We start from the raw sequence: 15378 nt of genomic DNA on the forward strand, positions 1-15378 counted from the left end.
ATTGTGTTGCATGCATTTGTTTCTTTTGTGATCGAAAAAATTGTCAAAATAATACAAACTAGATATAAGCCCGTGCGATGCACGGTTTTAGTAAATCATTTTTTTGAATTTTAACACTAAAGTTATCTTTTGTAGGTTTATTTATTTTCCATGGCGCTTGAATTTAAAATCCCAAACCTTATTAATTAATTTTGCTTAGGTGACAATTTAATTTTTTAATAAAAAATAAATGACAAATCATTTTATTAAATGGTTAAATAAGTCCTTTGCAAATGTGTTTTATTTATTTATTTTTATTTTACATACACACACACACACATGTGTGTATATATATATATATATATATATATATATATATATATATATATATATATATATATATATATATATATATATATATATATATATATATATATATATATATATATATATATATGTATGTATATATATACATATATGTATACGTTCTATTTTAAAATGTTAGTCTCATCTAGAATCTTTTACTATTAAAAAAAAAATTAGGGGATATCTTCTAAATTTCTCTCTATATATAAAGAAAAACATAGTTATATGAAATTTAGTTTTATTCGTTTCGATGACTACATTATTAATATCTAATTTTTATAATATTTGCTAGGGAGAGATTAAAGATATTTGCAATCAAAAATTTGCATCCATATATGTAAAAAAGCTAATTATTAGTTTTTTAAATAATTTAAATTTTAATTGTTCACTATTCGTTATTTTTATGTAGGTGGCAAAAATGTTATATCTTATTCGTGACTTTTGCTTAGGTGGCGGGTGTAAAAAAGCTAATTATTAGTTGTTTCAAAATAATTTAAAATTTAATTGTTCACTATTTGTTATTTTTATGTAAGTGGAAAAATTGTTAAAGTTTATTTGTCGCTTTTGCTTCGGTGGCGAGTGAATTTTTTGATTCTAGAATAAATTATTAATCTAATTTTTCATTGGTCAAAATAATACCTTTTCTTATGTGGCGCGTCGAATGTCCCTTAAAAATGCCTACTTTATTTATATATATATTAGATTAGATTTTGAGTAGTCCGTCAAAAAAAAAAGTCAACCTTTTAATTATTTTTAAATAATACAATCTTTGGGGGACATGCGCTTTTAACAAGTTATGACTAGTTGGTAACTTAGTTAACCGAACATGTAGGACACATGCTAGTGTTTTATTGGCTTGATAATTTAATTTATTTTATGTTTTCAATTTTTTAAAAGACATTAATAGTACGAAGTATTAATTATTTGGAAAAACACACTTTAATAATCCTTACTTTGCCCGTTTTATTTTAATTAATTCAAACTTTTGATTGTAATAATCCCAACTTTTACCTAAGTTTTCTTTTTTCAATCCCAAAAATTGATAACTTGCTGAAAAGGATAATTTTTTTTTTTTTTAAAAATAGTTTCCTAATATGTCACTTTACGTGAGGATGAAGTTTTGGATCGTAAGGGATGGAGGAGAAAGATTTATGTTGATGACTACACGGAATAATCAAATTTGGTTCATGTTAGCCGACCCCACTTTTGGGATTAAGGCTTTGATTGATTGATTGATTGATTGATTGAGTTTCCTAATATGTCACATGTTGAGCATTTATTTGTCCAAATAATAAAAACCAAAAAAAGAAAAAATAAAACTAAAAAAAAAAATCATTAAAACACCATATCCCGTTACCAGCCCCACCGTGAACCTCCCCTATCTCCTCCTCCCCAATCCCCAACCTAACCGAAAATCACGACCTCCACCAAACTGAGATTGAGCAAGTTCAAGTGCCAAATCAGGCTTTCTCGTTATTTCCACCGGTGCTTGGTGGAATTTCGGCACCAATCGGCTTTACCTCGCCGCAGATTGAAGAAGTTCCACCGTATTTGCAGGATCTTGAGGACATCTAACGATTTCATTGTAGATTGACGAAGTTTTGATGCCAGGCCAATTAACGTATTCTCATCAAAAATTTCAGAAGTTAGGTCACCATTTGGTGCTTTTTGGCCTGAATGGAGCAAATCCAGAGCCTCATGATGTGGCTTTCACCAGAGGAAGCATCAATTCATTGTCAGTTCTGCCAATGGATGCTTATTCACAAGAGGATGTCAAAACTTCGATACCTTTACCGTCATCTAGTGGGTTAAGGGTTATATTAGTGGAATTGAATCGGGTCGTGAGCAGAGTAGAGGTTGTGACGAGAGGTTGTGAGTGGTAATGGTGGTCGAATTGGGAGAGGCGTAAGGTGAGTGGTGATTTTGGTGGTACGACTGAGTTCGCAGGTGGCGGTGAGTTTGGTGGTGGTTGTGCGCGTTGGGAGTTTTGGTGGGGAATTGGAAGCAGGGGATAGCAGGGAGAGCTAGGCTGATTCAGGGTGGGGTTTCGAGTTCGAAGTGGTTTCGGAGGCGGGGCCGGGGGAGGGAGGGATGTTGCGGTCAAGTTGGTGTGGAAGTAGGTGGTTTAGGCGGTTGGGCAGGGGGAAGAGGTGGTTTTCGGGGCTGAGTTGAGGTAGGGTAAGGGGCTGGTTATTAGGCCGGGTGTAATTTTATTTTAATTTTTTGTTTTTTTTTGTTTATTTTTTTTTTTCAAATTTATTTTTGAACCACTAACATATCGACAGTTTGACACGTGTCAACCTACAATATTAGGTTGTTGATGACCGTTTTGGGATTGTTGAAAGAAAACGGAGTTAAAAGTTTGAATTATTGCAGTAAAATCAAAAGTCGAGATATTTTAAAGTAAATCGGACAAAGTTGGGATTATTACTATTATTTCTATTATTATTATTATTATTATTATTATTATTATTATTATTACTATTATTACTATTACTATTATTATTACTATTAATATTACTATTATTACTACTACTATTACTACTACTATTTTTATTAATATTATTATTATTATTATTATTAAATATTATTTTATTATTATTATTTTTATTATTATTATTATGATTATTATTATTATTATTATTATTATTATTATGATTATTATTATTATTATTATTATTATTGTTGTTGATGTTGCTGTTGTTGTTGTTAGCCACCCCTTTCCCTTCCCTGCCAACAACCCCTTCCCCCATGCCCGGATCTTCGACGACGCCCTGCCAACACTCCATCCACCTTCCCCAGTAGCTGGCGACCCAACTTGGCATCCGGCCACCTTCCTCTGCCCACCTTGACTGCCACCCCCACAAAACTCCTCAATCACCCTCAAAACCCCTAATCATCCCTCTCCCAACCCTTGTAACCTTAGCCAGGTAGAGTTTTTTCAGGGTGAGGGGCGAGAAGGTTGGGGTTTTCGAGGGTGGAGGAGGGGTTTCGTGGGGAAGGAATGAAGGGGGTTTTCGTGGGGAGGGAGGGGAGCTTCGGGGATGGTGCTTCAGGGATGTTGCTCGCTTCGGGGAATGGCCACGGCATGGGGTGGGGTCGGGGGAGGGCGCTGACAAAGAAAGGCGTTGGGTTGCAGGGGGTGGAGGGAGGGCATGCTGCTTCGGGGAGAGGGGTGGCTAGCTGAGGTGGGGGAGAGGGGGTGGTTATTATTTTTAAAGTATTTGTTTTGAGGAATAAATTATTATTTTTTTATTTAAGTAGGAGATATTTATAATTTAATTGGTTAAATTATTTAGTTAAGAGGTGTTTAGAAAACTAACCATAGTTAAAGTATTTATTAGATGTTAATTAAACTCATAAATGATTTTATTAAAAAAAAAATTGTCAACCGGTCATTTAGGTAATAGGTAAATTATCTTGTTTGAATTAGTTACCCCTCAAAATTTGTATTATTTAGAAATAACCAAAAGATTATTAACTTGTATTTGGCAGACCGCTTAAAGTTCGTATTATTTTTGACAATTTTTTCTTTATGATATAAGAAAATTATGACCTTATATAAACCCAAATTCTTATATTGGTCCTCCATTTTATTAGTTGATGGTGTAGCTTAATTGGTTAACAGGGTTACAACAAAAATATGAAAATGGAGTTGCACTTAAAAATAAGCAAAGTTATTCTTTTATGAGTCAAAATTAAAGAATATGGGTTACTCTTATAAATAATTGATGTTACTCTACAAATAAATATGACGGATTTAAAAGGGAGGAATGTTAGGCATGTAGAAATTCATAACAAGGGGTATTCATGTAATTATACATATGTACAAACGAATGCATATTCTGGTATCATTGGATGATCAAATGGTATCACTGAATATACAGTGATACTATATATGTACATAATGGTATTATATATGCATTTAGTTGTACTAAATTTATGCAAATAGTAACACTGAGAATTCAATGGTACTATATAACCTTTCAGTGGAACAATCAGCATGTGGTCTCCCATCACGTGATACAATCCAACCAAAAAATAGGTGGGGTCCACCTACATATCTCTCTCCTCTTTTCGATCTCACTCTACCATATGTTTTAAAAATATTTTAATCAATGTTATGTATTTAAAAATACATAACATGACATTCCTTCATTTCCACTTCCTCAAATATATATATGATACTCTTATAAACTAATTTATGATTTGTACACCCGGACCACTATGCACCCAGTCAAAACCGACATAGCACATGATATAAAACGCAAGGGGCTAGCAATCTAAAAAAGGCAGAAAGTACACCATTTTATTTCACAAAGAACATGTCACTTTTTTTTTCTTTTTTTTTTTTGACAAAGGATACAATAGATTACATACTTATACTAAAGCAAATAAAATTAACCGCCGCTTCCCCTACAATTTGATAAGCTCGATGAACGCGCGGATGCTCCGCCTTGTGTATGCTACAATACTGAAAGGTTAAACCAAGTAATTGGATCTTGCGGATGAGCCAGAGGTAAGCCGCATTACCATGACCGTCCCCCCGAAGAAGGGTGACAAGATTATATGAATTCGTAAAAACCGTGATAGAATGACACCGACGATCAGAAGCCCATTGGAGGCCATACAAGCACGCTAGAGCCTCCGCATGTAATGCTGAATTACACACCCCGAAGTTGCTTCCTCCTATGATTCGATCATCCAACGAGTCTTCATTATCCAAACACCAGCCCATCCCAACATGAAGAGAATCTTGAAACCAAGCACCATCAATTTGTAGTGAAAGTAACGTATCCCCATGGTTACTCAGACCAAGCTAAGCTGTGTAAAACCCAAGCGGAGGAGAGGCCCCTGCATCACCTCCCGCAGTATTAAGGGTACTAGCCAAATCTGCCGATAAAACAAAGACAGAATGAGTGTCCATGACCTCCGCAAACTATGAATCAAAGGGCCTAGCAGCAGAAGAATCCCTAAAGATTCTAGATTTTCGACATAACCATAAACTCCAAAGTGTGCCGACGAAGGTACCTAAGTGAGCACTGGAAGGCCCATCATGACTAATAAAAAGTCGGATATATTCTTGGATCCAATTCGAAAGAGAAAGGTCTCCATTAAATTTTGAGCAGATACCAAGGCATCCACTCCTCCAAACTGAGCGTGCATTAAAGCACATTCTAAAGAGATGTTGTAAGTCCTCCGAATCTGAATGACAGAGGTCACATGACACATCTTGAACCAGAACCCCTTTGTGATGGAGTACCACCTTAACTGCTTGAGCTCGATGAAGCAATTTCCATAGGAACAACTTTCATTTAGGTTGTAACCGGAGTGACCAAAGCACTTTCCAGAAAGAATCAGAAGAAGAAAGAGTGGTCTCTAGAGAAAGTTGTTGTTCAAGCATTGCATAGCTTGTTTTCACCGAGTACCTACCCGTAGGGGTACTAGCCCAGAAACGAAAGTCATCCTAAGTCGAGTCAGGTGCTTCCAATGCAAGAATTGCAGAAGCATCAGCAGGCACAAACCAGTCGAGAACTTTAGTTGAACCCACCCCAATGACCGAGGATGGATGAAAAAAATAACGGTTTGAGCTGCAGAATTGGGCAATGGAATTCTTGGTTTTAACTCAGGAATACGACCATTGACCCATTTAACCGAACCAGCGAGAGTAAACTGACTGTTACCAATTTTCCAGTTGCGACTCTGCTTTAAAAAGGGTGACCGCCTTTAGTAACCCCCGAAGACCATAAGAATGACGACTAGAGAAGGTAGGCCCACTGTGAGGGTTGTTGGAAAGAAAGGTCGTTCGGGCGCCGAAAGCTCTTAAAACTAGTAGCTGCGGGTTGGAAAAGAGTCTCCAAACCTGTTTCATGAGCAATGCCTTATTTAAGGAAGACAAGAAGCGGATACCCAAACCACCGAGGCCACGAGGAAGATGCATGGTATTTTTCTTTACCCAATGCATTCCCTTATTATCCGAATGCGCCCAGAAGAAGCGCATTAGTAAGGAATCTATTTTTCCAGTAACAGAGACCGGTAACTCATAGCAAGCGAGAACATGGGACGCAATTGCCACCAAGATAGAGTTAATGAAAATCAATTTATGTGATTGAGAGAGCCGGACAACATTTTAGCAATTAATACGTTTAATTATTTTGTTGATGATGAATTGGAAGTGGTCCTTCTTTTTTACGACGATATCGATTGGAGCCTCCAGATGATGATCGAACACCTGGACATGCATCATTTAAAATATTACTTTGAACTTTGCCTGAGAAAAGGGCCATATATTCAGGCTAAACTTAATCAAGGATTTTGACAAGTTTAGCTCTGCTCCAGTTTTCTTAGTAAATCGTTGAATGATTTGCATGATGTTGGAACAAGAAGCAGTCATTGCCCGAAAGAAAATAAGAGCATCATCCGCAAAGAATAAATGCGAGATAGAAGGGCACCCTCTAGACAGCTTAATTCCCTGAAATTGCTTTAAATCCTATCCCAGATGCAACATTCGAGAGAAAATATCCATGCAGAATAGGAAAAGATACGGAGAGATATGATTACCTTGACGAAGACCACATTATGGTTTAAAGGTGTCCGAGGTAGTACCATTGATCAAAGATTTGTAAGTAACCAAAGCTAGGCATTGTTGGATCATCTGTAACCAACGGGCTGGGAACGAAAAGGCTTTTAAGACCTGCAAAAGAAAACTCCAGTGTACTATGTCATAAGCTTTGCTCATATCAATTTTGACCGAAGCAAGCCAATTAGTGCTTGTTTTGGAACAGTTGATTTTGTCCATTAATTCATGACTCAATAAAATATTATCCGTCATGACGCGGCCTTGAACAAAGGCATGTTGAGAATCAGAGATTAGAAGAGGGAGATATTGGCACAATCTAGCCACCAAGCACTTAGAAGCACATTTGTACACTGTGTTACACAGACTAATAGGACATGAATGCCCCATCTCAGTTGGGTTACCGATCTTAGGAATCATGAAAAGGAGTGACTGATTCCATTCTTTCAAGAGGAACCCCGGTGGAAAGAAGCTTTGAATACCTGAAACCACTAACTCTCCCACAACATCCCAATGAATTTTGAAAAATTCTACTCTAATTCCATCTGGCCTCGGAGATTTACAGTTCCCTAACGAAAACATGGAAATTCGAATCTCAGATGCAGTGAAGGGACGTTCCAAATTAGCGATCTAAGAGGGATTGAATCGAGGAAGATCCAACTCCCGTAGGACGATATCAATTTCCGGATCATAAGGAGGCATGTTATCAGTTTTGAAAGTCTTCTTAAGAGATTGCACAACAACATGCTGAACATCAGTCTGGCCATGTTAGAGAGCACCAAGATCATCAAGTAATGAGCTGATCTCATTTTTATTCTATCGACATTTGACCTTTGAGAATAGAAGTTTAGACGGGCAATCACCTTTCAATATCCAGTTTTTCTTGCAATGTTGTCTCCATAATTGTAGTTGCATTAAGATACTGTCCTTTGAGGTAACAACATTTGACATATAGAGAGAGACATCATGAATCGTGTGAAGTGACTCTCCGTCATTGGAGAGATCCTTTGAGAAATGTTTCCAATCGGCTCCCCAAATTTTTTTGTTGTTGAGACACCAATTCCTGACAAGTGATTTTACATGTTCTTGATTCTTAGTGAGAACGAACATGGGAGAGCCAGCAAAATGTCTTTCCCAATTTGAGAGAACGAAGCCTTGTATTTCTTGATAGTTCAGACACTAGTTATCCAATTGATATGGACCGTTGGACTGTCTTTGAAACGGATAGTCATTAAAGAAAGTAGCAGCATGATCAGAAATGAGAATTGGTTGATTGAGTAATGGACTATCAGGATATTCATGAAACCAATCAGAGGTCATGTAAGCCCTATCCAGACGCTGTAAAATGAGTTGATCGGCATCTCGATTATTCGTCCAAGTATAGGGAGGCCTTTTGAAGGGAGTTGCAAGTAAACTAGACTCAAGTATAAAGCCTTAATGACATTTGACCCTCCAACCTATCATAATGCTGCTCAATTTGATTAATATCCCCAATAATAAATCAAGCAATTAGGAGCAATAACAAGTAAATTTAAAATCAAACCCCAAAATTGAGGTCTATCTTCAAGAACAGGAGCACCATAAACAAATGTCACACATTTACTAATTCCATTAGTAAGCTTTATATTACAAAGTACCACATTTGTACAACAAAAAACGCAAGAGACATCCTCTGATCCATAACCAAAAACCACTAAACCCCCACTAGTACTTACTGAATCAACCCCAAAAATTGAAGTAGGACTAGTACAACTAAGCAAACTATTCACAACAGATACGGACACTTTTGTTTCACATAAAAACAAAAAGGTGGGAGCAAAAGAGTGTAACAACCAAAACACATAAGGAAGCTTCGACGAAGTAAGGTCATTTAGTCCCCGACAATTCCAAGATGTGATCTTCATAAGACCTTGGGGGGCTGTGAAGGGCCAGCCGCTGAACAAAGGTTGCTTGAGAAACCAGCAGACGAAGAGGTAACAGTAGGACAAGCATTGAAACCTCGAGAAGAAAACCCAGCCCCCGAAAGCTTAAAAAGCTTATAAGCAGAAAGTTAGTGTGACTGAGCAGCCTTCCTTTTTTATCCTAGCAGTATTTTATAACTAGAAGAGGAGCTATTAAAGGCAAAAGAAGAACCAAGAATCCCCAAGTGAGCTGCTGTTGACACATCCGAGCAGCACTTGCGCATAGGAGCAGTCTGTGATTGAGGAACAGGCACGGTAAAACCTCCTTTGACTTGCTGATTCAATGTTCTTATTTTACTACTCTTCTGAGACCATGTTGATCCGTAGTACCCAAAGTAAGGGTCATGATCGTACGACCTGCAGTGATGAAAGTGACCCACACAAGACCTCTTTGATGTAACCTTAGGTGAGGAATGAGAAGGCGAGTTGCAAATTTCTAATGAAAGATTTTCAAACAAGGAAAGGGGCACATGATGAACTGGTGGTTGACTGACAGTAGTAGGCTGGTTAGAAACCAAATTAGAGCTATCATCTAAAATATAGCTCTCCTCCAAGGCTTCAGACATACGAAATGCGCCACCAAGATTGTTCCCAGACCTGATTTCTGTAAACGGAGCATACAGATCACCTAATGGAATAGCAGGGCGATGTTGAGCACGCATTGCTTCTGCTTGATTATCTTCAATAAACCTCATTGAGAATGGATTGCGATATGATTCAAGGGCAGTAGGATCTGTCTTAGAGGAAGTTATAGAGTCGGTCCCCTGCTCAGATGCAGAGCCATACACCGAATTATCCGACAAAGAAGCATCAACAGCATTAACAGGGTATGACATGTATCCATTATGATATACCCCATTAATTGGAATAAACTTCGGTTCCAAATCATCATTATTATCCCCATTCGACCCAGGTAAATTAGCATGACCATTAGGCTTATTATTTCCCCCTGATCCAGATGAATCAAAGTCTGAGTTTTCTAGTTCATTCCCTTCTTCCGAATCTGAATTTCCTTCATCATTCTGATCATTATTATCAAGAGGTTCCTGATCATCATCATCATTTGCGTTTCATCATCATTATCCATATTATCATTATCCCCGTCCCAATTATCATCATACTCAAAATCTTGTGCTAAGATAAGAAGATTAACTCTAGTATTGCGATTTGTGAAAATATCTTGAGTTCCCACAACCATATTGGTGTACAATGGTCTGTTATTCGGATTATATAGCATCGTTAACCCTTGAGCCTCGAAAGCTTCCATACGAGAATGAATCCTTCTAGCAGCCACATAATCCGAACAATGACAAAGTTCTTTAAAGTGACCCACCATACCACATTTTTTACAGTACATAAACACTCCTTTGTAATGAAAATAAATCCAAATAGGCTCAAATTCACCCATAACGAAACACCCAGGGATTAAGGGTTTAGAAAGATCGACTAAAACTTGTCCCCGAAATTCTGGCGCATCAGAAGGAAGGCCGTCACCATCTTATTCACGAGATTCAACTAACCCTACAAGTTTAAGGGTTTCTATAGCCCACTTTGGGTCCAATAGCCCAAATGGAAGCCCATATACACGAATCCAAAGTCTAGTAATATCAAAGTTGCCATTGGAAGGGACGGTGTACCTATTACATCTACGAACATTGCAAATACGTCCATCCAAAACGAAAGTGTGTTGCTCAAGTAAAGCTTCTACGTCCGCTAAGTTAGAGCATGCAAAAACATAATAACAACCAGTACGATGAATAATAATATTACCTCTTGAGAGCCATTATTGAGAATCGACCATCTGTTGAACGATCGCACGACAAGGAGGAGTGGGACCAAAGAATCGCCCAACGACCGCTTTGTTCCAATCGATATTCGAAATATAATTCTCTAAAGGTTGATTTAAATATACCGCGGATTGGTACATGGTCCAGTGGTTGACATGCGCCATTATGAAGATGACGGCAAAGGACAAGGTATTAAAGAAGAGAGGTGTTAAAGAGCAGGGGTAAGAATAGAGGAGTTGAGAGTAATAACTTGAGTTATAGGAAGAGCAAAGAAGGAAGAGGAATTGAAAATTGGATAAACCAAAATATAAATCCCCTAAAATTACTGGAGACACTAAGCATGCTCTAAACCTTGCTAGGAATCCACATGTTGTACCAAGGAAACCAAAGGAGTGACAAAGCTTGAGATGTAGGGCTGAAGAACAAAGCCTTGAGATCAAAGTAACTTCCCACAAATAGAAAATTAATAAAGAACTTCCAAAGAAATGGATTGGTTAGTAGGAAAAGGGCCCCTAACACTGAATCTCCAGAAGACAGATGCAAAGGAATCCGAATAAACAAAGAAATTGAGGAAATAGAAGGAAAAAACCAAGAACAACAGATAAACCCTAGAAACCTAGGAATCGACTTTGGTAATTTTTTGAGAGAAAAGGACCTGCTTGCTTGGTTAAAGTTTTCGACTTTTTTTTAACATGTCACTTTCCAAAGAACATGAAGTTTGTTAAAAAAAACGCAAGAAAATCTGACATGATTCATTTATTTATAGAAAAATCCACCTATATCCCACATTAATTGATATAGTATTTTTTTTAACAAATTAAAAAAAAAAAAAAACAACTTTCCAAAATCTTTTTCTCTCCAAATCATTTTCACTGCATGATTTTCCACAATATTGTTAAACAAAAATATATTCCCATCATACATTAGTTTAAAAAACAAATTCCTTAAATAATGTCCACATAGGATCGGCATGGGGATTTAATTTTTTTTTTCCTTTTGGTTCAACTTAGAACCGCTAATGGTAATAGCAGTTGTAGTTTAAAAACCGCTATCAGCATTACCGATTTTAGAAAAGAGACTGAACCTAAATAATAACAAGTCTCTTTCCGTCCTTGATTAATTCACATGTCTAAGCCTAAAGTAAGAAAAGAGGACGTAAAGAGACCAGTTATTAGTTAAGTAGGGTCTCTTTTCTAAAATCGGTAATGATAATAGCGGTTGTAAAATAAAAACCGCTATCACCATTAGCGGTCTAAGAAAAGAGACGACACCTAGTTTATAACTTGTCTCTTTGCGTCCTTAGTTAATTCGTTTAAGTCTAAAGCTAGAAAAGAGAGCTGGCAATTATACTGACAAGTTCAAAGAGACTGCCTTTCAATAAAAACAGAAAACAATCCTACGTGAACAGTACTGTGGGAATATATTTTAAAATCGAAGCATAATGGGAATTTGTTTTCCTACAATATTAAGGAAAATTATTTCCAGAAAACAAAAAACCACCCAAAACAAATTATCCATTTTCTGAATTAAACCCTCTTTGCATTGGTTTTGAACCTTCTTCAATCAAAAGGTTGACATTAAAGAAATAAAAGTCATATTTTTTACACACAAGATTATTTTAGTTTGGAAATTAGATTATAACGGTTTTAATTTCGTGCTACTGTCTTTTTTTTTTTTTTTTTTTTTTTTTTCTTATTTTGAAATCCAAACAGGATACAAAACAAGGTACACACAAAGAACAGCAAACTAGATTTTTTATTTTTTAAATTTTTATTTATATACATTTTTGTGTATTTTTTTAATTTTTTAATTTTATAGTGAATGTCAAGAAGTACATGAAGATCTTCAAAGAAAAAAAAATGAAAATCTTCCTCTTATTATGGATGATACTATAGGTTCAGTTATGGACCAAACAAATATCGAGATTAATAGACATTATGGATGATACTCCAAAGTAAGTAAAAATATCACTTTCTTGACTTTTGTTTTGTTATATTCCTTTTTTGGTGTTTGATGTCTTCTATATACTTCTTTCTTTTCTTTTTTCTTTTTTTTTTTGAGGAAAAGTCTTCTATATACTTCGATGTTAATTAAAATTGTAGATCTAAGATTAATGGGGCCATTTAAAGAATTTTGACCGTGTATGTGTATGTGTTTGTGTTTGTGTTCATTATCAAATTATATAATGTTCGTTGTTGATAATATTGTTTATAATTTGTCATTTATTGAATCTCGTTAGAAAGGCTAATTAATGTTCTTTTCTAAGTTTAAAGTTCTCCATGTTCTTTATCAAAAGGTAGATTTATTTATTGATTTTTAAATTGGAATGTATGATGAGTGTTTCCTATACTTCCTCAGTCCCATAATATAAAATCTGTTTGTGTTTTTTAAGAAATAGGAGGATAAGGGGGGTAAAGTACATGAATAAAAGTGAAAAGTACAATTATAGATAAAAGTTAGAGAGGGAATGTGGAAAAAAGTATAAGGCATGTGCAAAATTCAAGGGTAAAATAGAAAGTATAATGAATTAAGTTTATAAAGTGAGGCCAGTTATAATGGTCTTTACATATTATCCAAAAATGGAAACAGAAACAACATTTTGATTTTTCAAAATAGAAAAACAGGAACTATATTATGAGATGATGGAGTGAGTATTTTTTTATATATGGTCTTTGGATAAATTAATCCTGCACTTTGTTAGACGTTCTTTTTAAAATAAATGTAATGTTCTACCAGCTTTAGCTTTATATCATTAATAGATATATTAAATCTTTTATAGATATGAGGATGGTCAAGCTAAAGAAATCAAATAGTCTCTGTTGAATTAAAAAAATCCAAGAGAGACTTGTTATCTATATTAAATGGTCTTTGTTTAATATTCACCTCTTAAGACAATACCAAAGAGACCGGTTATTTGTAATTTTGGGTCTCTTGAAACAAAGAGACTTGTTATCTACTTAAACGATCTCTTGTCTACGGTCTCTTTGTTCAATTTTGTAATAGTATGGCATTATATCATTGGTTTACATGGTAGAGGTATTTTTACCCTAAACATTTTTGCCTTAGGGGAGGCAAAGTACATGTCTCCTCATCAGGTTTAACACTTCAGGAAGCCGCCTGAAAAGGTAGCTGCCTGTGATAGTGGTCGACCTGGTCGTTCAAGGCATGAAGTCATTTTGCATGCCAACTCTTCTCCTAGCAAGTTGGTCGTTTAGGCTGAGGATACTCGGACTCCACACCGGATTTTTCCTTTTATGCTAATTATTCATCTAGCAAATTGATCATTTAGGTTGTGGACATTCGAACATCATACCAGGTGGTGCAGGGGCAAATAGATTTTGTTGCGTAAGATGTTTTCAAAGGTTTATGTTAATAGTTTTGGAAAAATACACTTTAATACAACCTTTTTCGATTTAATTTAAATAATCCCAACTACTGATTCTTAATTTTTAATAATCCTAACTTTCAACTCTATTTTCTTCGAACAATCCCAAAATGGTCAAAAAAAGTAAACAACCTATTATTATAGATTACTTGATAAGTGTTAACGTGTGAGTGGTTCAAAACTAAATTAAAAAGAAAAAAAAAGAGAAAAATTAAACGCAACCTAATAGCCAGCCCCTTGCCCTACTCAACTCAACCCCATTATCCACCTCCTTCCCCTTGCCCCATCACCGAAACCACCCTAGCTCCTTCCACATCAACTTGACCGAAATATCCCCACTCCCCAGCTCCGCCCCCAAAACCACCCCAAACTCAAAATCCTGCCCCTCGGAACCACCCCAAACTCAAAACCCCACCCTAAAATTGAACCCCAACTCACCTTAAACCCACTCAAAAACACCTACCCCAAAACCACCCAAAACCCACTTAGAAAATAGCTCGTAATCGAACCCTTACCCCAAAACCGCCCTAAAACCACCCTGACATCCAACCCCGAAACTGCCCTAGTGGTGGAGGATCATTAGATTTATGGTGGGGAAGGGAAAGAGAAACAAAACGGGGAAGGGGAGGTGCCGGAATCCTTAGTTGGGCCTGACATAGAGGTGGAGGTGGTGGATTCTGGTAGGATTGGGAAGTGTGGAGGAGGAGATAAGGCTGGGAATGGGGAGGTTCACTGTGGGGTTGGTAAAAGGAAGGCGTGTTTTGATGAGTGTCATTTATGGCACTCATTTGATCTCTTTTAGGATGATTTTCATTCCATTTTGTAGCTCTTTTCTTTAGTTTTTCTGAGTTTTGCTCTCTATTTAGTTTGTGCTTTTCGTAGTTAGTTTCCTTGTTTTGTGCATTTCTTTGTTTATTCATTATTTCGTTTGTTTTTAGGTTATGATCGTGTTTCCAAAGATTCCCGAGCCTTCCTCTTACATTTCTCATCAAGTTGGATGCTTCGTGTTCGCTTTTGAAGCTTCAAGTTTGAAGGAACGCAAGGAGCAAGTCTAGAGATCGGTGCACGTATGCGGTGGGGCGTAATCTTTGCCACAAACCCACCAAAATATTCATTTCAAGACTGCCTACCTTGGTGTTCATTACCATCACCTAGACGAGCGCACGAGGTTGAGCTAGGACTAGGAAGAGGATATGTGAGCTGCCACCAGGTGCGGGCGCACGTGTGGGGTGCGAGCGCGCACCTGGGTGGTGCGCCCGCGCACCAGCTAGGTGCGGCCGCACCTGCCTGGGTGCTCTGTTCCGTACGCTTCTTCGTGCGCCC

This window comes from Chenopodium album, chromosome 19 (assembly GCF_948465745.1).
Source record: "Chenopodium album chromosome 19, dcCheAlbu1.1, whole genome shotgun sequence".
Lineage (NCBI taxonomy): Eukaryota > Viridiplantae > Streptophyta > Magnoliopsida > Caryophyllales > Amaranthaceae > Chenopodium > Chenopodium album.